General features: G+C 41.5%; 1 protein-coding gene across 2 annotated transcripts in view; it reads left to right on the top strand.

Annotated features, from left to right (window-relative positions):
- The window catches only part of THSD7B (thrombospondin type 1 domain containing 7B), a 642,879-nt gene that overhangs the window by 511,223 nt on the left and 104,981 nt on the right, over nucleotides 1–26,675 (top strand). The window lies entirely within an intron of this gene.

Here is a 26,675-nt window from a genome sequence, read left to right as displayed (position 1 = left end):
TCAATCAATCAGTCAATCAATCAATATCACCATAACCCACATGGAATCCAACCTGCTCCCTACCTGGCACCTAAAAGACCCAGGATGGTCAAGCAATTTTCTTCTAAACACAAGGCCTTTACAGCTCCAGCCTCCCGATATTTTCCCACTAATCCAGATGAGGAAAATCATTCATCTCGCTCGGCATCTCCAGCATCTATATACGCCACTGCTTTACCAGCTCGTCAACAACCTCTGTTTCGACATCACTGAGACACAGACTCTGATATCAATGATCCTTGATATCCATCCTGGTCCATGGACACTCGTTCTATCCCTCTATCGATGCACGATTTCCATTGCCCGATAGTGCCAAGCCATCGAACTCGACATCACTATGACCCTGAGTCCAACACCGATGTGTGACCATATTAAACGATGTCCATGGACACTTGGATGACATATCTCAATATCGAAAATCCCCATGGACATGCTTCAACATCGAGCCAAAAACGTCAATACTGACACTCAAGCTATTGACACTGAAGTCAATCAACAATCCATTGACTCCTGATGAGATCCTGATTATTCCAATCATGGATCCGGACCTCAGACACCATCAGTATTACTTACCTCACCAAAATCCGACCATGTCAATGCCGACCCAACATCACCAGCAGAAGACTTCCAAACTTATGCCCAACTTATGATCTGTATGCCTAAATCTCTCAATCTCCAATCCACCCTCCGACAGAACCGGCCGATCATCTATATGACCCAATTTGTAAAAATACAACTACTCCAATACACATCTTGATGCCTCTGTCTCTACTCAGCAACGCTCAACGATCCTGGACAAAACCAGCCTCTTCCCATACCATGTCTAAACGAATCGATAACCTATACAGAGTCCATGATCCTGGAGCTGTATTTCTTCAGAAACAACCAGCTCCAAACTCAAATTTTGTCGAAGCCTCACAATCCAGATCTCAACATCAACAAACCCTCATGCCACCAAATAAAGACAGTAGAAGGATTGACTCATTGGGAGTCAATGGCTTTATTCATCAGCAGCATTCACCATGCACGTCGCTGACTACCAGGGAGCCATGGGTGTATATCAATGTTTCTTTTGGGACAATATGTCAACCTTTGTTGAATCTCTACCAGAAGATAAAAAAGTACTCACCCATACCTTTCAAAAAGAAGGTCTTTCCGTTGCCAAACAACAGATGCTTTCTGCTAGGCACACAATAGACGCTACAGAAAAGTCAATGGCCACTTCAGTAGCCTTAGGACGTCTCTCTTGGCTAAAGACAGCTGGCCTGGCTGAGGATGCCCGTGCACGTATCAAAGACCTTCCATTTGATGGGGCGGGCCTCTTTAATGCTGAAACTGATTATATTTTGGAAAATGAGTAAAAGAAAAGATCAGCAGCTAGACGTTGGGGAGTTTATCCATCTTACCAACAACGCCCCCAACAAAATCAGTGGAGACAACCATACAACTCAAAAATTCCAATGTGATCCTCCAAAACAAACATCTTATACACCCTATTTCAGAAATCAAAGAAAAAAACCTCACCGACAACCCATTACTAGGCGCAGCGACTGCAAACACAAACATCATGTTTGACATTCCCATGACCAAGATTACGCACCACTCCCGCCATCCTGCCCTCTGCAAACACCTACCTGCCTGGGAATCCATCACTACAGATGCCTGGGTACTGTCCATCATCCGCAATGGCTACTGCATCCATTTTTTCCAACTAGGTCTATCTCATATCTAACCAGATACCCGCCTGCCTTCCCCACAATGGTCACTAACACTAGTAAAGCAACAACTTACTAAAACTCCTTTCCAACCTTTAGCCTCAACTGATTTATGGCTACTTACCTTTAAAACAGTTTTCCTCATCACCATCACCTCAGCTCGACAAGCTAGTGATTTAGCGGCCTTATGTCACAACTATCCTTACTTACAGTTTTTTATGGACAAAGTCAAACTGTCCATGGATATTTCTTTCTTCTCAAAAGTCGTATCTCTCAGCTGTTTTTCCTTCCTTCCTTCTTCCCATCACCGTCCACAACTCAAGAAAGAATCCTCCTGCTTTTTACGTCCAACACACCCAACCTTTCAGGCATTCACCTCGACTTTTCATAAGTCATCAACCAGCTACTAAAGGTCACCAGGTGACATCTCAAACTATATCTAGATGGGTCACTTCAACCATTCACCTTGCGTATCAGCTGGCATGCAAACCAGTCCCAAAGGTGATTCACCCTCACTCCACCAGAGCAGTGGTGACCTCTATGGCATTCCTATGCAGCGTACCTATTCCACATGTTTGCGCCTCTGCCACCTGGGCACAGCCATCCACTTTCATCCGGCATTATAGACTTGATCTCCGGCAGAAGTCTGATGCAACCTTTGGATGTGCTGTTTTAGCCGCTACCTTGGTGTGACACCTTGCCTTCGGGTAAGACAGCTTTTTAGTCACCCAGGGTGTGATTCACAGAGGCCACAAAGAAGAATGACACATTACCCACATGTAATTGTAGTTCTTCGAATGGACCTCTGTGATTCACACATCCCGCCCATCCTCCCCAGTGTCACTCCATTCTGCTTAATGTAGCGGTGGTTGACACAACTGAAAGGGGAGACTTGGCACCAAGGTACTTATACGAGGTGGGAGGGGCCTTATTCTAATGTGTTTTTGCTACTGCAAAAGCTCTAGAACTTTCTGATGAGGCTCCGTGCAGGTGCAGATCACACAGGGTGTGAATCACAGAGGTCCACTCGAAGAACTGAAATTATAGGTGGGTAACCTGTTGTTTTGAGACTGACTCTTTGCTTCATCCTGCTGAACAAGTGCCTCTTCAAATTGGGAGAGGCCATGATGCACCACCTGCCTCCAGGCTGAACGCTCAGATGTCAAGGTTTCCCATCTGTTGAGGTCCATTCCTAAGGCCTTCAGATCCTTCTTGTAGGTATCCTTGTATCACAGCTGTGGTCTCCCTCTGGGGCAATTTCCCTGCACTAATTCTCCATACAGGAGATCTTTTGGAATCCAACCATCAGCCATTGTCACGACATGCCTGAGCCAACGTAGACGTCGCTGTTTCAGAAATGTATACATGCTAAAAATTCCAGCTCGTTCTAGGATGTCTCTGTTTGGAACTTTGTCCTGCTAGCTGATACCAAAACTGCATCGGAGATAATGCATATGGAACGTGTTCAGCTTCCTCTCCTACCGTGCACAAAGGGTCCAGGACTCACTGCAGTACAGGAGTGTGCAGTGGGGTCTTGACTTAAGAACGGCTCGAGTTAAGAACATTTTGACTTAAGAACCACTTTCATAGGAAAATATTGACTTGACTTACATACTTAGATTTGAGTTAAGAACTGAAAAAAAAAACACGTGGGAGGCAGAGAAAGTGCAAAATTTGAACTTTCAGTTAACTGTTGGCCAGTGAAAAGGGTGCCTGTCTGCTTCCTCACTCCTCCCAGCGTTTAGAGAGTGGATTGGGAGACAGTCTTCAGACTGCCTGGTACTGTACTGCCTGGTCTGTATTTGCCCTGCCTTCCCTGAACCTTTCTTGACCTAAGAAAAAAAGAAACAAAATATCCCCCTCTAGTGGTCGAAGGCAGAATAGCAGCTTCCCATTAGTTTCTATGGACGGAAAAGAGCAGATACGGATCAAATGGTTTTCAATGCATTCCTATGGGAAATGCAGATTTGACCTGAGAACTTTTTGACTTGAGAACCGCCTTCCAATATGGATTAAGTTCTCAAGTCAAGACCCCACTGTACTCAGGACACAGGCTCTGTAGATCTGGATCTTGGTATATGCTTTCAGCATATATCCTCCCAACAGACATTAGGTTAGCTCCATTCTGTTGATTTCAAAACTTGCTTTTTAAATTTGATTGTTAATTTGTTTGTTTTTAAAGAATCTCAGCTCCAGTAATATTTTATGGAATTTCATTTGGGGACCAGATAGTAGTAAAATGATTCATAAACACAATGAATAAATAAGTAAATCCCTATCTCCAACTCTTACTTATTTGTAAAGTTCATTGAAAGTAGTTTAAATACCAGAGAACAATTGGAATGTTTTGAAATTTTTATGAAAAATATTTCAGAGGCCAATACATTTGAGATGAGAATACTTGGAACATTCTTTTCCAAAGTAGTTGTCAAAAACAGTGAAAATGGTGAAAAAACAAGATAAAACATGTCCAATACACTGCATGAGAGTGGAAAAGCAAGACCCTAACCGCCGGAAATTGAATGCTGGGAAGTCTTAGTGAGGAGGTGCAGTTTAAAATTTTATAGTGAACTGGAAGAAAACTCAAGAGATTACAGGTAAATAAGAATATTTGCAGCTCTTATGGTTCAGTAATATTTTATAATGGGGAAAATAGCTGATTCTTTAATTGCACTGTGTGGGAGGCTGTGTTATATATTATACATTCCCTCACTGTTCTAATTGTTACTTTTGCCTGTTTTTCATAGTTGTGTTTTTCTCTCATAAGGTTATAATTATATTTTAAGAGGAAAAAATGCTTTTAAACATGCTGAATTTATCTACAGTTTCGTTATTTTATTGTCACTAAAGTGGAATGATCTAAGAGAAATTTGTCAAAAGTCGGAGTGGCACAAGTCCCTCTGCCACCTGAGGCAGAAAACTCATCATAGCCATCATTCATACAGCTGGTATCTATATCTATATTTATGTATAAGTACAGTGGTGCCCCGCATAGCGACGATAATCCATTCTGGAAAAATCATCGCTATATGGATTCATCGCTATGCAGAACAAAAAAGCCGATAGGAATGCATTAAAACACGTTTAATGCATTCCTATGGGTAAAAAACTCACCGTTATGCGAAAATCCTCCATACGGCTGCCATTTTTGCTGCCCGGTAAGCGAGGAAAGGGCACAAAAACACAGCAGGTGGCCATTTTTTTCTGATGGCCATTTTGGAACTGCCAATCAGCTGTTAGAAAAAACATCACTATGCGAAAATCGGTAAGTGAAACACCTTACCGATCATCGCAAAGCGATTTTTTGCCATTAAAAAGATCACAATGCGATTGCTTTTGCGATCGCAAAAAACAAATCGCTATGCGGATTCTTCATTAAACAGGGCACCCGTTATGTGGGGCACCACTGTATCTATATCTATGTTTATATCTATATCTATAGATGGATCCATAGATAGATCTCCTATTCATCTTTAAGTGGAGCCAGTTGCCACACTACCTACGTCTTCCTTCTCCTTCTGTGCTGGCATTTCGGGGAGCAGTTGGGTGCCTCTCTTTCCAAGGCTTGGCAGCCTGGCATTTTGCAATAGTTCTGGTAATCTCCCTATTGTTCCAGTTCTCCAAAGCGAAAAATTTCCAAGGTAATGGTGAGGTGGGGGAGCAATGCATTAATTATCCCAAATGGTCAATCTTCTGAGATGCTCACCCTACTCAGCCTACTGGTAGGACCAGCCCTGGCCATAAGAGTTGTTCTGTGGCTTCTAAATGGCATACCAGCATCGTCGGAATAGTACCTTTTCCGACTGTCACAGAGCAGCCCCGTCAGGTGACAGAGAAGCAGAATTTCCTATGCAGAAGATAAACATGGGTGCCCCCAGTGCTCATGGGAGGGCCTTTTCGACTAAAGGTAACATCCCCCTTCCTAATCTTTAGTAGGAAGATGAGTGCTATCACCTCATTTCAAAGGTTGCTGAAAACTCTGTATAGAGCTGGCCTACCAGTCCCTGGGAAAACAGAAATCTTCTAGTGTTATACCACTTTCCCTTAGAGAAGTGATTTATGAACTTGTCTGTACAAATGTTATAGATGTTATAGATTACAAATCCCAGAAATCCTAACCATTGGAACACACTACCTATGGATTATGGGAGTTGTAGTATATAACTGAACATCTCTTCTTGATTTTATTCCTATGAGTCCCACTTGCATTTTCCTCCCATCTTTGCTGATGTTGGGTTGTAGTACTTTTGTCTTCTTTGCTCACCAGCCTTCATACATATTTCAATGCAGTTTTCCTAATATGCTCATTTTATTTCCCCGTTTTACTGAATTTGCCATTTTTCTCCATTGTCTGTGGCATGTTTCTGTATATATATATTTTGTAATTATAATTTTTTTCTCCGTTTGAGTTTCTAAAGGTATGCACTGTGTTGTGTGTACTTTGTTTCTCTGAAACAAAGTGTAGCCCTACCAAATAAGCAGATTCTTGAGGAGAGACATGTTGCTTCTCACAATGAGTCTCGAGAGATTCAACAAAAGTGGCATTTGTGCATTTCCTGAGACTTACTGTGAAAAACAGACTATAAAATCCAGACAAAATTCTTTTCCTTTCCTACATTTATTGTGCTGTTATAGAAATGCAGTTCCCACATGACTAGAATGATGTTTACTGAATGCTTCGCCTCACTTCTGTCTTCGGGTAGACTACAGTTGGGAACTCGTAGACCTCATTATGTTTTAGACTGCTGTTGCCATAAGTCCTGGCTACTGGTCAATGCTGACTGGCCTATCTGGGAGCTGCAGTTTAAAATGTTTGTTGGGCAGAATCTTACTGTAAACAAACATGGACATTCTTCTCGTGTGGTAACTGTCATGTGATATTTGCAATGAGTCAGGCTTTTGTCAACCATGCTGTCACCCTCTCAGAAGGTGGGCAGGATGTGGAAAACTGTGGAAAATTAATATTCTGGGATGCCAGATACTGTGTATTCCCAAGTGTTAGCATCATTTTGCCATTCTTTATTTATATGCCATCATATTCCTTATGGTTTAGGTTAATCTTAGGAATATGTGACCTTCATTAACAGCCCTGCTCAAGTCTTGCAAACTGTAAACCATAGCTCCCTTCACTGATCCATCTTGATACTCTTCCTCTTTTCCTACTCTTTTCCCATGAGTCTAGTATTTTCATGATCTATCAAGCTTCAGTTTGGTCATTTTAGATTCTAGAGAGAGTTGAGACTTGATCTGATTTAAAACCCATTTATTTGTTTTTCTGATAGTCCACACTATCTGTAAAGCTGTCCACCAAAATCAACTATTTTGGTTTTTTCATTGCCAAAATTTCAGGTTATATAATTCTTCTGTAGTAATATTTTTCGCCTTCTTAAAGTTCATCTGTAATCCTGCTTTTACATTTTCTTCTTTAATCTTCCTCCATAGTTGTTTCAAGCTGTTGCTATTTTCTGCCAGTAGTGTGATATGTCATCTGTGCATTTTAAGTAATTTATGCTTCTTCTTTCATCTGATACAAGACTGCTTTCTGTATGCTATGTTCTGCTTATAAATTCAAGAGGTGGGGAAATTAAATATGCCTTTGTCTGACACATTTTCCAACTGAAAACCATTATTTTCCTCCATATTGTGTCTTTAACAGTAGCCTGTTGCCTAGGGTATAGGTTGTGCTTCATGAGAATCAAATGGGGACCCATTTCATTTTGAATGGTGCATAGCTTTTCATGATCTACACAGTAAAGGCTTCATTGTAATCATTAGAACACAAAAATATTTTCTTCTGCAATTCTTTGATATGCTCCAGCAGCCAATATATATTTGAAATATGTTGTGTAGTGTCCTTTTTCTTTCTTTCTGAAAACAGCCTGAATGACTAGTATTTCTTTCTCCATATATGGTAAAAAAAATTGTTGTAAAATCTTGAGTATTATTTTGTTGTATGAAAAATTAATGCAAAAGTTTTATAATTACTGCAATTTTTAGTGTCACCTTTCATTATAAATTGAAAATATACTGAATTCTTCCAGTATATTTGGGCCACTGTTTTGCCTTCCACCTTTGTTGGCATATTCTTGTTAAGATATTGATAGCCTCAATTTCTATAACTTTAAATAAATCTATTAGTATTCCATCTATTATTGATGATTTATTAATTCCCAGTGTTTTCAGAGCAGCTTTCGCTTCACTTTCTAAAATGGAGGGTTCTTCATTAAAAAGTTCATCTTATATAAAAAAAACTTCCTTGGTTTTTTCCTGTATAGTTCTCCAGTGTGTTCTTTATATTTTTTCTTTATTTTATACTGATCAGATAATGCATTTTCTTGTAGATCTTTCCGCATCCTTCATCTTAGTTTAAATTTTCCTTCGCTTTCTTGGATATTATGGAAGAAATATCCTCTTTTTTCTTTTTGGTTGTCCTCTTCTGTCTCTTTGCAATGATTTTTCCAGTAATAATCTTTGTCCCCATGTGCAAATCATGGTAAAGCTGAATTTAGGGTTCTGATCTCAATAATATGTAAGTGCCCCCTTTTCCTTACTTAATGATCTTGCATAAGTGTATGTGTTCTTTAAGCATTTTTTATCTCAGATTTTCAAAAAAAATAGAGTGTGTCCTTCCTATGTGTGACAGCAGAAGAACATCAGCAAGTATTGCGAACAACCCCCTCACTCCTGCTGGCTGCAAAGCAATAGTTTACATCTTCCTTTCCTAAGACAGTGCCCTCCCAGCCCTTCATATTACAACCCCAACCAGTGGCCATGCTGACTGTGGATGTGAGGGAGATACAGAAAAGCAGCTCTGTGAGTCTGTGTCTGAAATCTGGTAACAAGTCACTAGAAATTCCACTGTATCAGTGGAACATACAGAGGAGATAACTCCCAAGATCCACATTGATTTAACAGCCAACTCATGTTAAAACTTACCATTAGATTTCAACCTGCAAGTCACTTTTCTTCTTTCTTTGGGTCTCCAAAAATATGCTGGAGTGCAGCTCCCACCAAATCTTCATAGCTGGACTATGAGAACTGCCGTGCAAAAAGTCTAGAGGACACAAGATTAGGAAAAGTTGCCGTACAGTTTCACAGTTGCTTTGAAAGAAGGTAGGAGGTCATTATCAGAACCACAATAAACAAGAAATTGGTATGATGCCTTGGTTTCCTCAGCCTGGTGATATTTATCCTTACAGGCTCAAAAAATGATCTTATAAAAATTGGTTTTGACTGACTCAACACCCATGTGTGTTTTCCCCAATCAAGATATTTGATGAATATAAAGTTCCTATGGCAACCAGTTAAAAAAGAAAAATATAAGTTTCTAGGAGTTTGTCAGCACAGGATGGAAATACAATAACATAACAATAGATGGGATGGTTCTGTTACTCTGATTTAGTTGGTGTGGCTTTATGGAGGTTGTTTGTCATCATCACATCTGATTGCCTGGAGAGATTAAGCGGGGGAAGGAAAGGATATCATAGTGTTAAAACCTCCTTCATTTCCACTGAATCACTGACAAAATTCTTGTTGGAACAAGAATAAACTAATACAGCATTGAACACAGATGCAAATAGGTGTGAGAACAGTCGTTATCAGTAAAGAATTAAGGATTCCATAGCATCTAGAGCAATCTCTAATTTAGCCCCTGTGTTTTTTAAAATTACATTTTGACTGCCAGTTTTCAGGACATCTGTAAGATTATAGTATAATGGAAGAAAGTGGTTTTTTAGAAACTCTGATAGCGGAAGGAAATTATAATTCATGGAAATTAGAAGTAAGCATAGAAAATCTTAAGGGTAGACAGTTGGCTTCAACCCCAAGTGCTGGTGGCAAATCTGGTAACCAAATGTGTCAGGAAACTTTGTATTACTAGGGAGGCAGTAGGTCAGCATTTAAACAGAATTACAGACAACAACATGAAAATGAAGGTAGAGGTTGAAAATGACAACTGCATCTGCAGAGCAAGACTTACTAAAGTGGAATGGGCAACCTGTGGCCCTCCCAAAGTTATTGGCATGCACCTTTGTTTTGCTTGAGACAGATCAGTTAGTGATGAGGGATAATGGACCTTGTGGTCCAACAACATCTGGAGGATAACAGGCTACTGTGCCATTTTGTAAGTTTTCAGAAGTCACATGTCATGGGCCAGTCTTGTCTTGAAGTCAATTACAAAGAAGCATCAATTCAATCCTACATTGAAGTTATCCTCTGTGCAATCCTAATCATGTGGCCCCATATTCTGGACCTCCTGTCCATACTCTGAGGGGAAGGTCTAAAGAGGAGAGTCTCGCCCATATGGTAAGGCTTCCTCCTCTATGATTTAAACCCTTGAAAATAGATGGTAGATCAGGCATATTCCTTAAGAGCAGCCCCTATGAGTGGGTGGTGGAAGATGGGGCCAACATATCCTGCCCTGCTGTCTCCTTCCACCTCCTCTTGATCAAATGGAATGTAATCCCCACACAGAACACCTGGAGAGCTTAAAGGATGTGCTCATTTGCACCCTAAAAGCAGGCTATTGGACTTGTTGGAACCTAGAATCCCTGGCTAAGAAAGAAAGAAAGAAAACACCCAAGCCCCACATATCTCCACTGTTAGACGCAGTCCAGCCAGAAGCTGTAGTACAAGTGTTTACAAAAGATTTGCAATACTAAATCAGAACCTTCCTCAACTATCAAAATAAACAAAACCCACAAAGGTCCAGCTGTACAAAAGTGCTTCTCAAAGCTGCAGTGAACTCTTACTTATACAAAAGGCTCATGTCAGAGAGTCACTCCATGTTATTATCCTGGGCTTTTATTTAGCCTTGTACCTTGGATATCTGAAGCCTTGCCAACACATGAGTTAACTGTTTCAAGAGGTTTAAAAACCAAATTAAACCTTCTGTGTATTGGGATCTATTGTTACCACTGTCCCAAAATCAAGATCTTCCAGTACAGGAAACAAACCCAATAAATATACCCTTGATTGACAATTTAGCTACCTATTTTGCTGATCTGTAGACAGTCCTTTGATAGAAATGCTATATGTCACCCGAGAGGTCTCTGTAACCAAAAGTGTACTTGAATACACCTGAAACCAATTCATTTTTGTTTTTGTACTAAGGAAATGGAATAAAATCATCTGTCCTGGCAATGGGTGACCTGTGATAATGAATTTTCCAGTAAAATGATAAAGCAGAATTTATTATTAATCTTTAATACAGTATTGCACTTGTCAAAATGATTGGTGGCATATTCAAATAGTCTATATTCAACTATGCAATCATGAAGTATATTTATTTTAAAATGGCTCACTTTTGGCCATATGCTCTTGTAGGTTTGTTTTGAATCCTTCATATTAATATATATATTTATTTTTTGATAATACAGCACAGTTCTTTCATTCTGCAATTCTGACTGGTGACAATTGGCTATTTTTTTTCCTTGACTGTCTGGTCCTGCTATTGTTGTAGAATTTATTTCTTCCTCATCTGTTGCAGTTGCTTGGATATTTTGAGTTTTTGCCTCAGGATGGTGTTAATTCCTTGGGGTACGTTGTCATCAGAATGTTATCACCTCAGCATGGTTCTGGGAATAAGTTATTCCATTTTAAACATGGACTTAAAAAGGCAAGGGCAGCCCTATCGTTAGGCAAAATAAGGCAGACTTTTTGCATGGCAGATGCTGGAAAACACCCATTCCTCCAGATTCACATGCCTTTGTCTCTGGATAGAGCTGTGTCCTGTACCCTGTAAACTAGCTTCCTGCCTTCAAGAGCAGAGAAGACGCTGTCCCATTGCCACCACTGAAGTACTGCCAGTCCAGTTTGTTTCTGTACCTGGAATGGGGAAGGAGGATATCCAGAAAAGGATCAGCCATTTGTAGTGTCCTGCTGAATTGAGTAGTCACTGAAGTGGATAAAGGACAGGTCTAACATGTGGCCAACAAAACAATTCCAATAGCTACAGTATGTCAATTTCAATGTTAAGTATGCAAGAGCAATCCTGCTTTCCTGTACTTCCCCGGTACCAGGGTGCCAGTTATTTATTTTCTGCATAATGTAGCTGAAGATTAGAGTTTTGTCTGCATAAACATGGAAGCTTACAGGAGGACGCTGCCATATTTGCAATATAGACCATGACAATTTCCTTTTGCTTAGATTATTTAGAGAGGCCAAAAGGAGAAAAGTTGTTCTCAGACCTCTCAGAAACTATGAACCAATTTCTTTTTTGCACAGTGAAAGTGTTTTTATCTTGCCAGCTTGACTTAAATCAGGAAGGTCATGTCTTCCTTTTTTGTACAATAAGCAGCACTTCATTAGTTGCTTGTCATCTCCCTGCCTCCCCCCATGGTTCATCACAGTTTTACAACTGAATGATAAATTGGTCCAGTGTACTAAAAATCTTTAGCTATGCTATGGAGTATGAACAAGTTGCTTCCTCATTGCATCCTCAGTTATGCAAATTTTCTACTGGGAGTTTTTGCTGGGTGGCAGGAGATACCACAACATCAAAATGACTTCTCCTGTTTCTCATCAAAGAAGGAGCTACTACCCTGGCTCCCAAGATGAGCCTTTCTCCTTGACGACCAAGAAAGATTAGTGAACGGAGGCAGTAAAGGCCTTCATGAAACCTGATTCCGTCTTCTGAATCATTAGCCATGCCTCCCAGTTTAGTGCCATCTGCAGATTTAATGAGCATCCCTTTCAAACCCTCATCCAGTTCATTTATGAAAATGGTGAACAACAACAGGCTTAGGAATCCTGTGATAGCCCACAGGCCACTTCTTTCCAGGATAATGATGAAGAAGATAAGCAGCTTCACATGTTAATGGTGATAAAAGCCCATCTTAAGTTATGAGAGATAGGGATCAATCCCTTGATCAGATGTTGGGAATGTGTGGCCCTCCAGATGTTGGACTGTAAAACTAATGATTACTAACCATTGTCCCTGTTCAAAGCAGAGGAGATATAAAATGAATATCTTTAAAAAAAGAGGCACACTCATATCCTACTTGTGAAACTGTCTGCTATGGGTACCTATTATGCAACTGTGGGATCAGAATGGTAGGTCTGTGATATTCTTAAATGCCACAGCATTTTTGTTTGGTGTTGTAGTCTGTATTGACTACAGACTATTCATTTACCATGAATTATATTATCTTTATCAGTCAATTATGCACTGGGTGAAAATATGCCTGTATCCACAATTTGCATGGTATAGTATTGTACAGCTGCAGCCTTAAATACTTCCTTGTAAATCTGATTCAGCTTGATTCCATTCTTTACAGTTTAGCTCCCCCCACCCCATCAAAGGACATTATAGCAAAAACAAATTGAGCTTAATGTATTTCAGGTTGCTTGTTACCCGTAAACAATGAAAGGGGAAAGAATCGATCAACATCTGGCTGTGCAGGTAGAAAGGAATGCAAATAACACACACAATCATTCTTAGTGGAATTTAATTCTCCAGATACGCTTCCCAGATCTCTCTATTTTATTTCTCTGGGTGAACAGCATATGTCACTGATGTTTTGAGAGAGGCAAATTGAGTGATCCAAAGGTGGCATGACACAGTTCATTCTGGAGTGAGAAAGGGGTTTCATAAGTGCCTTATTTTTCAATAGTATTCATCCTAATGTCAGCTTGCAGGATAACAGCAAAATGCTGGAAATCTGCAGAACTTTTGATATTGCATATATAAAACTATAACAAATCGCGATGGAAAAACTGACACATCAGCTTAGATTAGTTGGCGCTAAAGCAGAAACATTTGCTTTTTCAAAACTGTGGCATGACTTTGTTTCATACACTGTCAGAAAGATATTTAGGAATATTTATCATAGTTTTTATCAGACTATGACAAAGTGTTTACTCACAAATATGGATTTATTTATTGGCCAAAATCCTATGGGTCTTTGTATATAGTTTGCAGAATCTACTTTTCCTAATTGTGACTAATTCATGAGGTGACAGGCATGTCTTGATCACAAATCCTAAACACAATTGGAATCTGCCCTGACACTTCATCACTTAGCCACAATGAGCCATAACAAATTATGCAAACCTTACACAAATACCAGTAGGATTCTGGATATATATTTGTTTGGCCAGAATTTGTACCCCATCATTTAGCCAAAAAGGCTGCCAGGGTGGTTTGCACAGATAGATGATATATGACAGTTCGTGCCCTCAAGCTTACATCTAAAATTATGACATAATGCAGAAAGAATAAGGTTTATGGAAGGAGGAGAAAAAGTTTAACACAAAGAATAATGGTGTAAACATTGTAGCCATTAATTGATTCGTTTGATATTTTCAAATTTTAAATGTAATGTAAAGGGATAAATATATTAAGTGATGGTTGTTGTGGGTTTTTCAGGCTCTTTGGCCGGTTCTGAAGGTTGTTCTTCCTAACGTTTAGCCAGGCTCTGTGGCTAGCATCTTCAGAGGACAGGAGTCAGAACTCTGTCTGTGCTCTGGTGCAGTTTGTTTGGATAGTTGAGTATTTATAGCTGTAGGATCAGCTTCTGTCCTTTTCAGGAGATGGGTGATTATGGTGATCAGTGTGTTTTTTGTGGGTGTATTGTTGTGATACAGGGGAAAGATGATCTGTCACTGTGAATGATGGGTGTCGTTAGCAGGTCTTTTCTGTTCAGTGATCCCCTGTCCTTGTGGCTGGGTAGAGTTTGTTGACCTTGTGCAGGCTTTATTTTTCAGTGCTGAGAGCCAAGGTTTGTTGAGTTTTAAATTTTATTCTTTTTTGTTAAAGCTCTGCTGGTGTTTGTGGATTTCAGTGTCTTCCTTGTGCAGTCTTAACATAATGATTGCTGGTGTTGCCCAGTAGTTCTGTGTTTTGAAATAGAATTTCATGTCCAGCTTGTTTTAGGGCATGTTCAGCTACTGCTGATTTTTCCAGTTGTTTTAGTCTGCAGTGTCTCTCATGTTCTTTGATTCTGGTGTGGATGCTTCGTTTTGTTGTTCCAATATAAACCTGGCCACAGGTATATATTGGAAGTGTACTAATATATTAAGTGTACTAATTTCTGACAGTAATAAAAATGCCATGTTTTCAGGATTGATGTAAAGTGTTTGTTTTCACTAAGAGACATGTGGCGCATTTCACTAGAGCCTCTAAGGCAGTTCCCAGAAAACAAAGCAAAAAATCCAGCAGCTGCAGTGTACCTCCAGCCAAACTCTTTCCCCAGAAACAAAAGGGTAAAAATGTGAGCACCTGATGGAGTTCACTGGAAATAGAATCACACATCCACCATGCCGCCAATGAGAAAGCTAGGAGAGACTTGACACATCCCTTCCAACAGATATAAAAGATACCTGGCAAGGGATGGCATTAAAACATGAACAGATGACGATATTCACCTTCATCATAGGCTTGATAGACAGACACCAGCATTTTGAGTTGCGCTAAGAAATGGAGAGTAAGCCAGTGAATTATTTCAGTAACAATGTATATATTCCTGTTGACCAATCCATCTGCTATATAGTGCAGGGGCGAGCAACTTCTGGGAACTGGAAACCACACTGGAAAATTCTGAGAGCTTTAGTACACCTTGCCACTTCCAAATTTGCTGTTTTATCAGCACGATTGCTGCTGTCTTGCATGCCTTGTTTTTGAAGAGAAGTGTAAACCCCCTTTAAAAATGGTTACTGTATGTGGTCCTCCACCCATCCCATTTTGTTTCTTTACAGGTATCATAGTTCAGTGCTTTAGTATTTGGCTGTGGAGCCAGAGGTTGTGAGTTTGTTGGGAGTTTGATTCCCCACTGTGCTTCCTTGACTGGAGATGGACTCAATGATCCATAGGATCTGTTCCAGCTTTCAGTTCAGATGATGATGATATCAATATATAATTTATAATAAATGTAGCAGTACTTTGCATTATAATGAGAAACAAACAGCTCTGGGGTACAGGCAAGATGAACAGATGATTGAAGGCAGAATCCCAGTCCAGGAGGGGCTTTATTTGGAGGTTTTCTCAACATGACATATAGAAATAGATTTTAAAGCTGTATGCATCATACAGTTGTAGATGGTGAATGCTTTGTTCACAGGTGAAAGTGGCTTTGGTTAATAGAAAGTGGACTGCTTGTGTCAGTGGATTGCACCATGTTGAAGAGGGACTGGATCCTACAGGTTCAGCCCAGCCCTCCATTTCTGTAGCATGTCCGGGTTTGGGAGCCCAACGCATTTTTGAACTGAAAAATAGTGGTGGTAGGGCACAATAGGAGAGGAACAGATGAGGAATATTTAACAGTTTGCACACCTTCTGCTTCTCTCCTGTGCAACCTCCCTCTGTCAAAATTTAATATCTTCCAGATATTATCAGGTATAGGAAGAACTCAGGATAGTAACCTAAGGATAGGGTGTAAAGCACGTGGAACCTTTAGTTCAATGATTCCAGGCCCTCTTTTTGTAACAGTTTTTAAAAGTCTCATGCCTCCTTGAAATACAAAATTTTGAAATGTAAATGTCATGACTCGGATTGGGAGAGGCAGGAGCATCAAGGGAATGGGGGTTGCCTTCATCCCACTCCATCCAATGTTGCCATGGTGGGGAGGGCAGAATGATTTCTGGTGCTGGTGGAGGCCTGGATTCCACTTGTAATTTTAGGAGGGAAATGCCGCACCACAGCAACGGAATTCCACAAGGCGACTAAGAGATAAAGAAAAAGAGAGAGAGAAAAGATGTGAACCCTATTAGTCCATGTCATAGAATTAACAACAACAAAAAACCCACATAGAATTGCCCCCTCCCATTTCCCAAATAAAAATCCAGGAGACTTCCAATTTTGCATGCCTCCCTTGAAATTCTGATACATCCCCTGGATAGAGCAATGTCTGTGGGGTAAAAACTACCCATCTAGTGTGTCCTGATAGCGCTAGATTATCACGAAGCTCTTCTACAACATCTTGAGTTCCTTTTCAGAGGAATTCATTTTAACAGAGTTCCTTAATTAGGCATATCAGCAGGCATCTGGGAGAGGACTTGTTTTGCCCAAGTTTGTGGCTAAACACAATTGACACATATTAGCTTTAATCCTTCAGGGCAGATTCCTGCTCACCATTCTCTATTCACTGACACTGCACAAGAAGGGTTTCTTCCCCTTAATTGCATTAGGGAAATTTGATTCTACTAAAGATGCACTGTCCACAATGGGTTAAGGTTGGAAGCACAGTCAGCCTTTATTTCGTGCAGTCAGTGGAACAAAATTCTTTCTGTGCTTAATTTTCATTCTGGGACAGCTGCTGAGATCTGTGACAAAAGAACTGTCCAAGAAAACCTATTATTTATCTGATCACAGAAACTTTAGAATACAGCTGTGCTACAGCTACCACTGAGCCCTTTTGAAAAGTCTTACTTTATCAAGGCTGAAATGGATATGGTTTCATCTACCATTGTGTTAGCTTAAAACAGTACTTTATACTAATAATTACACTTATGGGAGTGGGTGGAAACTGCTGCTAATACTGCCTATGTCAGAAGTGCTGTTAATAGAATTTTATTTATTTATTTATTTATTTATTTATTTATTTATTTATTTATTTATTTATTGCATTTATATGCCGCCCATCTAGACATAGTCTACTAGACAATATTGAGGTGGTACTCATATAGGGCCTGTTCACTCATTGCAGTGACATGACAGGGTATAATTCATACCTATCTCACTGCGAATGAAAATGCTTTCTGCTTTTTGATTTTTCATTTTTGGATAGTCTTGTTGTTTTCTTTAAGTATAACAATACATAACTCACAGTAAATGTTTAACTTGCAGTAAGTCAGCATACTCGAAAGACCTGCTAGTGGCATAAAACGTACAGTTTTTAGAGTCACAAAATTTAAATGAATTAATTTAATTGAATGAAGGAATAGCTAGTGAAGAATAAAATAAATAATGTAAATGAAGTGGAATAAGATAAATAGTTAAGGAGTATTGGAGAATATAACTTAGAATTTAAGTCACAAGTGCCTTCATAGAGAAAGTTGTTCAATCGAATTGCCCTCCTGCCCCGGAGTAAAGACGCGAGACCAAAATTATGGATTAAACATGGGCCACACTTTATTGAATAAAAAATATTGCCAATCCTTTGGCAAAGGGGGGGGGTCCTGCTGTAGTGCGGAATCAGGTTTAAGCACAAAGAACACTCCACTAAACTCAGATAGGAACTGACTCCAAACTTGCAAATCTTCCCTCATGCCACACATAACTCTAGTCCTATGCAAGGGACGACTGAGGCCTTTCATTGCCATGCAAAGTCTGCGCAAAAAGGCACGGCCAGGCGGCACCACTCTGCAAGCAAAGTTTACATGGCCCACAATCTCCTGAAGCTCCCTCAGGGACACCTTTTTCTTCTGCAACATCGCTGCTATCCTGACCTTAAGGTCGGCTAATTTACTGTCAGGCAGTCTAGATGTCTCCTTCACCATGTCCAGCTCAATACCTAGGAACATCAGGGACATGGCTGGTCCCTCAGTCTTTTATATCACATTTTGCCAGCTCCGCCCCCACACTACACTCCTCCCTTCTTCTTGACACTTCATGTCTGTTAACCAATTAGGCTTGAAGGGCTATAACATTTTCTTCCTCCCTCAGTTCCCATGAAAATCCAGGTGTTTTATCTCTTCTCCAATTAGCTTGGAATGTTGAGTCTTTCACGGGCCTCTTTGTCCGACCTTCAAGTTTATCTCGAACCATGCTGTACCGGTCTTCAGAAAAACACTCTCATAGCACTTAGAAAAACACATTCCAATGTCTCTCAAATCATCTTCACACAGAACCTGTCTGACTCCATCTTACATTTCACTGACTACGTATTCCATACTGCTTCAATTCCATCACAATTAACAATCCAACCACCTAGCTAGCCAATATTATTTACCGCTCCATAAGACGCACCTTTCCACAAGACACACCAAATTTTTAGGAGAAGAAAACAGGAAAAAATAATTTGTTTTCCTCTCCAAAAAATTGGTGAGCCTTATGGAGAGGTCCATCTTATGGAACACACCCTAGGACCCTTTGGAGGCTCACCCTGCCCCCCGGGGGTCAGAGGGGGCGACATCGCCAGTTTCTGGGACTCTTCTAAAGCTTCCCAAGCCTCAAAAGAGTCTGAGAAGCTGGTGATACCCCCCTCTGGCCCAGTGGGGGGGGGCAGGGCGAGTCTCTAAAGGGTCCTAGGGTGTGTTCCAGGACCCTTTAGAAACTCACCCTGCCCCCCTCAGGGGTCAGAGGGGGCAAAATCGCCACCTTCTGGGACTCTTCAGAGGCTTCCCAAGCCTCAAAAGACTCCCCAAAACTGGCGATTTTGCCGGTGCTGGCCCCATGCAGGGGTGGGAGGAGCATGCCAAGGGTCCTGGGAGGCTCCCTCGGACCCTTGCCAGGCTCCCCCCACCCCCCCACGGGGCCAGGGGGGGTAAAATCACCAGCTTCTGGGAGTGTTTGGAGGCTCCCCAAGCTTCCAAACACTCCCAGAACCTGGCGATTTCGCCAGGGCTGGCCCCGTGGGAGGGTGGGGGTGGGAGCCTGGCAAGGGTCCTGGGAGGCTCCCTTGGACCCTTGCCAGGCTCCCCCCACCCCCCACGGGGCCAGGGGGGGTAAAATCACCAGCTTCTGGGAGTGTTTGGAGGCTCCCCAAGCTTCCAAACACTCCCAGAACCTGGCGATTTCGCCAGGGCTGGCCCCATGGGAGGGTGGGGGTGGGAGCCTGGCAAGGGTCCTGGGAGGCTCCCTTGGACCCTTGCCACGCTCCCTCCCACCCCCCCACGGGGCCAGGGGGGTAAAATCGCCAGCTTCTGAGAGTGTTTGGAGGCTTATCAAGCTTCCAAACACTCCCAGAACCTGGCGATTTTGCCAGCGCTGGCCCCGTGGGGGGGTGGGAGGAGCGTCGCAAGGGTCTGAGTGAGCTTTCAAGGACCCTTGCGATGCTCCCCCCACCTGGAAGCTGGCGATTTCGCCGGCGCTGGCCCCGTGGGGGTGGGGGAGCCTTGCAAGGGTCCTGGAAGGCTCACCCGGACCCTTGCGACGCTCCCCCCCACGGGGCAAGCAGCGACGAAATTGTGCCTTCGTTCCATTAGACGCACGGACTTCCCACCCCACATTTTGGGAGGGAAAAAGTGCGTCTTATGGAGCAAAAAATACGGTAATTGTTCTCTAATACTGTAGTAGTTAATCCAAGTCAGTACACTAACTTATTAATGGTTCACAATTCTTGAGCAAACAATACTAATTTAATTAACCAGCACTAAGTAAAGTAATTAATTCCTATTATTAAGGCGATGGGGGTGAGGAGGATTTCGGGAGGTGGCGATGCACTGAATTATCTAGTGGCCTATACGCCCCGCTGTACCCCCGCAGTAAGGCGCCTAGCTGCAAACTGTTTCTTATATTGTTGTTGTTGTTGTTGTTGTTGTTGTTGTTTTAAACAATACTAAATAACTGTATAACGTCGGTTAAATGAACCCCCAAAGAGTCACACTAGTTGGGCATGGCTGCTCGGACTTGCCCACCCCCCTTATCTCACTACTAATTACAAACCAATTTAATTATAACAAAACAATACTAATCAAAATCAACAAACAAGCAAACAAAGGAGAATGCTAAATAAACTGAAAAGCAAACCAAGGGAGGTAGCCAATGCTACCCCCCAGATCCTAAGCTCCAAGCAGTGCTGACCTCACACCAACTATGCAGCTCTAAGAAAAACACAAGCCAAACTCCTGCTTCCACTGATGCTAGAGTGAAGGAAGAGGAAGGGGGTGGGTCTTAAATAACCTGCCATTCCCCCCCCCTCAGGAAATGGTGTTGAGGGACTCGAAAGGTCCTGCAATTTCTGTGGATGGAGACAAAGACGAGTCGCACCGCTGAAGCATGCCTCAGCCGCAGCTCCAGCATTGGACAATTAAAATGTAGTTTTCTGTCGCTTTTCTTCATTTGTTGGAGAACTTATCCATTTTCATCTCTAGAAATGTTGATAAATCCAAGAATTTTTGAAAGATATTAGTTCTTTTTTTATTTTTATTTTTTTTAATTTATCTCCCGCCCATCTAGACCGAAGTCTACTTTGGGCAGCTAACAACAAATTCATAAAACAATTTCATAAAAACAATAGTCCTATAAGAGAACAACAACATAATATGATACAAGATGGCAAAAAATAAAATTAAATAATGACAGCTCTCAAGAGCTAGGTTTTGAGCTTGCTCTTAAAAACATCTAGCAAGGGAACCAGGCAAATTTATGGGGGTAGATTGTTCCAGAGATGAGGGACCCCTGCTGAGAAGGCCCTGTTTCATGTTCTTTCTCTCTGGGCCTCCCTCAGCATTAGGCCCCTCAGCAGCCCATCCTGGCTAGAATAAGTGATATGGGTAGATCTAGGTGGGAGAAGGCGTTCCACCAGATATTGAGGTCCTAAACCGTTTAGGGCTTTATACGTCGTTGTTACTACTTTGAAATCAACACAGAATTGAATGGGCAGCCCACCCTAATTCAGGGCAGCCCGAGTGGGGAAGATATGTTGATGTTTTCTCACCCCAATGAGTAGTCTGGCTGGCACGTTCTGCACCATTTGTAATTTCCGCATCAATCTCAAAGGCAGCCCCACATAGAGCGCATTACAGTATTCTAATCTCGAGACTACAAGCACATGAACCAGATTGGTGAGCACCCCAACATCAAGATAGGAATGTATCTGGGCAATCCGCCAGAGATGGAAATAGGCGGTGCTGACCCCTGACGCTACCTAGGTTTCCATGGTAAGCGCCGGATCTAGATGGACCCCCAAGCTGCAAACCTCACTCTTCATGGTGAGAGTCACCCACCCCCCCAAAAAAGTGGGGGAGTTTCCCAAACCACTGATGGCGGGGCCACCCACCCTCAGGACCTCCGTCTTGTCCGGGTTCAGCCTCAGTCCATTCATCTGCATCCATTGCAATACAGCCTCCAGGCAGTGCTGAAGGGACGAAACGGCATCCACTGTTGTAGGAAAAAAGGAGATGTAGAACTGGGTGTCATGAGGATACTAATGACATGAAGCCCCACATCCCCACATTGTTCTGGCATTATGTCTCTTAATATAATTGTTTAGTGAGGTTCAATGTTTGATTGCTAAATCTGGAGTTCAGGGAGTGGGTGGGACAAAACCTGATACAACAGGGGTCTCAAACATGCGGCCTGGGGGCCATTTGCGGCCTTGCCTACCCCATGCGTCCTCTGCTGTCAAGAGTGGAAAAAAGCCTCACTCGTTGTCTGTCTCCCAAGACAGCGCCTCTTGCACCCTCCATCTGGAACTACAGTCTGTGAGCCAGCCTGCCTGAGTGTGCCTTTTTTGAGGGGGGCCCTCAGAGGAAGGTTGCTGGACCTCCGTGTGTGTGTATGTGCACCTGTGGGGGGCCCACCCCATTCTATTTAATTTCATGGGTAATGATGGGGGCTTTTCTCCTTTGGCAAGGTGATTCTGTGAGGCTTTTAGAAAAAATAATGTTGTGCCCTCCCCCCCCCGTTAGGCGGTTGCTGGCGCTCCCTCCCTTCTCTGCTTCTTCTTCGTTCTGCTGCTGCTGCTGGTGGTGGTAGTGAAGAAGGAGCTGGAGGGGTTCATGACCGGCGACGAGGGCTCGCAGTCCCCTCCTTCTCCTCCTCCTCCTCGGAGCCCCAGCCGGGCTAAGGAAATCCTGGGCAGATTCTTCGGGCTCTTGCTCCGCTTGGCGGAAAATCTGATGCGGCCCAGCCTCACCCAGACTCTGCCTCCAGCAGCCCCCAGGTAAATTGAGTTTGAGACCCCTGTGATACAAGGCATCTAGAGCAATGGTTTCCAACCTTGGGTAACTCAGTTGTTCTTGGACTGCAGTTCCCAGAAACCTTCACTGCCAGCTGTTCTGGCTGGAGTTTCTGGGAGCTGCAGTCCAATAACACCTGCATTAGCCAAGATTGGGAACCACTGCTCTGGAAAGCCTATGCTGGATCTCACAGTTGTATTATTTGCAAGGCTGGTTGTCAGGGTCAGATAAGAAACCATTATGTTTTGAAGTTGGCAGAATATCTAATGTGCTCAGTCTTGTTGTGTGTTGGTTATGCATTCTTTGTGGAAAATCTTACATTGGGTTAATGTAATACTCCTGGAGAATATTTCTTCTTATTGGTTAGATGAGGTTTTGATCTTCTATAAAAGATGAAATCTGACACATAGATCAGACTAAACTACTATTGAAATAACACCAGCAGCAACTCAATCGGGTATGGAGAAATAAAGGCTAATCATGGATGGGAAAAAAAAGCACAAAAGATTGATTTTCTTCATGTTACATTTATAGAATTTTGTGGGAATACCCCGGAAAAGGCTTGGCCCCCTGTACTTAATTTGAAGATATCTGCTGAAACGTCTGTGAAGAAAACCTTGATCAAGCTCCCCTGTAACTGCATTTGAATAAACATCATCCATGCTGATCATCAAAGGCAGTTCTTTCCCAAAGTTAGGGCATTTGACCTTAGTCAATTGTGTCAATTAACCAGCTTATTAGAGTAATTACAAGCCTCCACTAGCTTTGCATATTTGCCCTGTATGAGACCAGAAAGTAAACAAAATGCTCCACTTCCTTAATTTAAAGATCGCTGGGGCTCAGCAACGTCTAGTCAGCTATGGAGATATCAAGGGATGTGCCAATGCAGCACATGAAGCAACCAAAGATAGCACAATTAGCACATAAATGACAAGCATCTGTTGAATCTTCCCAGAAAAGGTCCCAGGTTTATAGAATCATTGGATGGTGTGAGTGTTTTAATTAAGTGCAGGAGATGTAAGCGAAATGACTTGCAGTAGAATTGATCTCCTAGCACACCGCAGTTCCATTATGGCCAACGAGTATAATGAACTTGTATTTTGCATTTGGTTTTCTCCCAGAAAAGTACACATTCTTCCCATGTGCATAAGCCCTATTTAGTTACGCTTTAAAATGTCTGCATCTCATATGTGCTGGGGAGAATGCTAGTCCTGCTCCCCTCTCTATCACTTTAAACACAGAAACATAACAATCTTTAGAGAGGGTAAACTGCTGTTCCTGGGTAGCATCTCCATGCAGGCCACCATCCTAGCCACAACTAGAGCTGTGGCTCCTATGCGGGTGCTAACAGAGCACATCATTCTCTCCCTTCAGACAGTCACATTTTTGTGATGGAATTAAGGAGGCAAGCACCATCCCCTCAATGTGTGGGTCCTGCATGCTTTAAAGCATGCATGTGTTCTTGGAGGAAACAGATAGCCTAAATCTAATTCAATCTGGGTTTAGGCCACACCATGGAATTGAAAATGGATTGGTTGCCCTGCAAGACAATCTTCTAAATGAGGCAGACAAGGGGAACATAACCCCGCTGGTCCTCCTGGATCTTTGTGTGACCTTTGATAACATCAATCATGGTATCCTGAGATCGCTATTTAGTTTAGAACTTCGGGGCTCTATTCTTTAGTGGTTTTAGTCCTTCACTGAAGGCCAATTTTAGATGATAAACTTCAGGGAAGTGATCTTTATTATGGGGTCCCTCAGGGTTTAGCCAGTTCCCCAATGCTTCTTAATATCTATACAAAGTCCTATGGAGTCATGCAGAGAACTCACATCAAGATTCCGAATTTGTTGTCATCAATAAGTGGATGACATGCAGGTTTTTCTCTCCTTTTCTTCATCTGCAAGTGACGCAATACAGCTCCTGATGTATTGTCCAGCATCAATAATGGACTGGACAAGGGCCAATAAACTAAATCCAGACAAGATGGATGGTTGGATTGTTGGACCTGTTAGAGGGATATTTAACTGACCTTAATGGGATTACACTCCCCCTGAAGGTCAGCTTCACAATTTGGGAGACCCAACTCTCTTTATGGAGGTCCAGATATCTGAAGTGGCCAAGAGTGCATTTCATCAGTTTTGGTTGATTGCCCTGCACCTTAACTGGGAGAAAAAATGTCTAATGAAAGTGATTTATGTGTTGGTAATCTCTAAATTAGATTACTGCAATGCTCTTTACTTAATGCTGTCCTTGAAGTTAGTACGGAGATGTGAGCCAGTCCAAAATGTGGTGACCAGACTGATGACAGGTTCCAACAGATATGAACACATATTCCCAGTCTTGGCACATCTTCATAGGCTCCCTCTTAGTTTCCAGTGCCAAATTCAAGAGGCTGGTTGTGACTTATTAAGCCCTTAATGGTTTAGGACCTTGATATTTGATGGAACATCTCTCACAAAAAACAGGTGTCCGTCCCACATTTTTAACTTTCCATTATGTTAAAAATGGTGCCACCAATGGAGGAGAAAAGAGCCAACTCAAGGAACTGTGCTTTTTGGTCATGGCCCCATCCCTTTGGAAACAACCTCCAATACAGGCTCATCAGGCAGCTTTCATTTTTAAGAAATTAGTAAAAACTGTATTATTTAAAGCTGCCCTTTAGTAATTACTGGAGATACACAAATCTGTTTTAATTTTATTTAATTTTATTGAAAATTAGGGTTGAGGTAGGCGCAGAGTTTTGTCTATTTTAGTATTCATTCTTGGATATATATTGCATTTAATGTGCTTTTAATGTGCTGTAAACCACCCAGAGAGTGGATACACTCTGGGGTGGTGTACAAACTGAATTAATAGATAAATGACTGAATAGGGCTATACCCTTAAACAAATAGATAACACAGCATGTAGCATACATCTCCACATAAGTACCGACTGAATTATTATTTTTTCTTATTTTATTAACATCCATAGTATTACAATGCAAGTTAGAATTGTAGTACAATACTATCACATTCCTTACACAGTCTATCAGCACATTATCTTTCTTTAGAGATCCACTAGTTCATATTTTAACATACTTATTTCTTTTAAGATGTTACATGCCAGCAATCCAAATTACTTCTCATTTCACATTCTTCTTTTCTTGAGCTAAATCCATATGTTAATAATGGTTGCAATGTTTTCATAAAATTATCTTGTTTTATTTTCCCTCTATATATTTTAATTTGATTGGTCAACTTTTCCATCAGAACAGTTTGCCAGATCCTGTTCTCAAATTTTTGTACTGAAAGATCTTGAGCATTTCTCCAGTTTTGTGCAATTTCAGCTTTTGCTGCACCAATAAGATGTGCAATTAGGTCTTTATTAAATAATTTTTCATTGCCATCCTTAAATATTGAAAATAGTAATAAAGCATCATTTTTAATTATTTTTGATTCAACAATGTTTCTATCCATTTAATTATTTCACACCAATATGCTTCCATTTTGGGACAAGAGATTCACATGTGGTTGTTGTGGTTTTTTCGGGCTCTTTGGCCGTATTCTGAAGGTTGTTCTTTCGAAAGTTTCACCAGTCTCTGTGGCCGGCATCTTCAGAGGACTGTTCTCTGAAAATGCCGGCCACAGAGACCAGTGAAACATTGGGAAGAACAACCTTCAGAACACGGCCAAAGAGCCCGAAAAACCCACAACAACCATTAGATCCTGGCCATGAAAGCCTTCGGAAATAGACCCACATGTGTTCTAGTGTGCCTTTACTTCCACAGTTTTGCCAGCATCTGTGAGATTTTTCCATTAATTTTGTGGGGTATCAATACCATCTGTGGACTACCTTCAAAACTATTTATTTTGTTTTAACTGATACTGATATATATGGATATGTGGTCCATATTTCCATCCATTCTTTCTCTGATATATTGATATTCAAATTAGTTTCCCATGTTATTTTAGATCCCATACCCCTGGGAAATACTTTCTCAACCAAATGTTTATATATTACTGAAGTTATTCCCTTCCTTTTATTTTGATCTTTTTCTATACTATATTGTTCTAGTTCCGTAAGCGTTCTCATAGTCAAGAATTGTGGTATAAATGAGTTGCCAAATTTCTTACCTGTATTAACTGTAGCCAATTAGGGTT

This window comes from Pogona vitticeps, chromosome 1 (genome assembly GCF_051106095.1).
Source record: "Pogona vitticeps strain Pit_001003342236 chromosome 1, PviZW2.1, whole genome shotgun sequence".
Lineage (NCBI taxonomy): Eukaryota > Metazoa > Chordata > Lepidosauria > Squamata > Agamidae > Pogona > Pogona vitticeps.
Note: the sequence above shows the minus strand (reverse complement) of the source record. Positions and strands in the feature narration are given on the sequence as shown.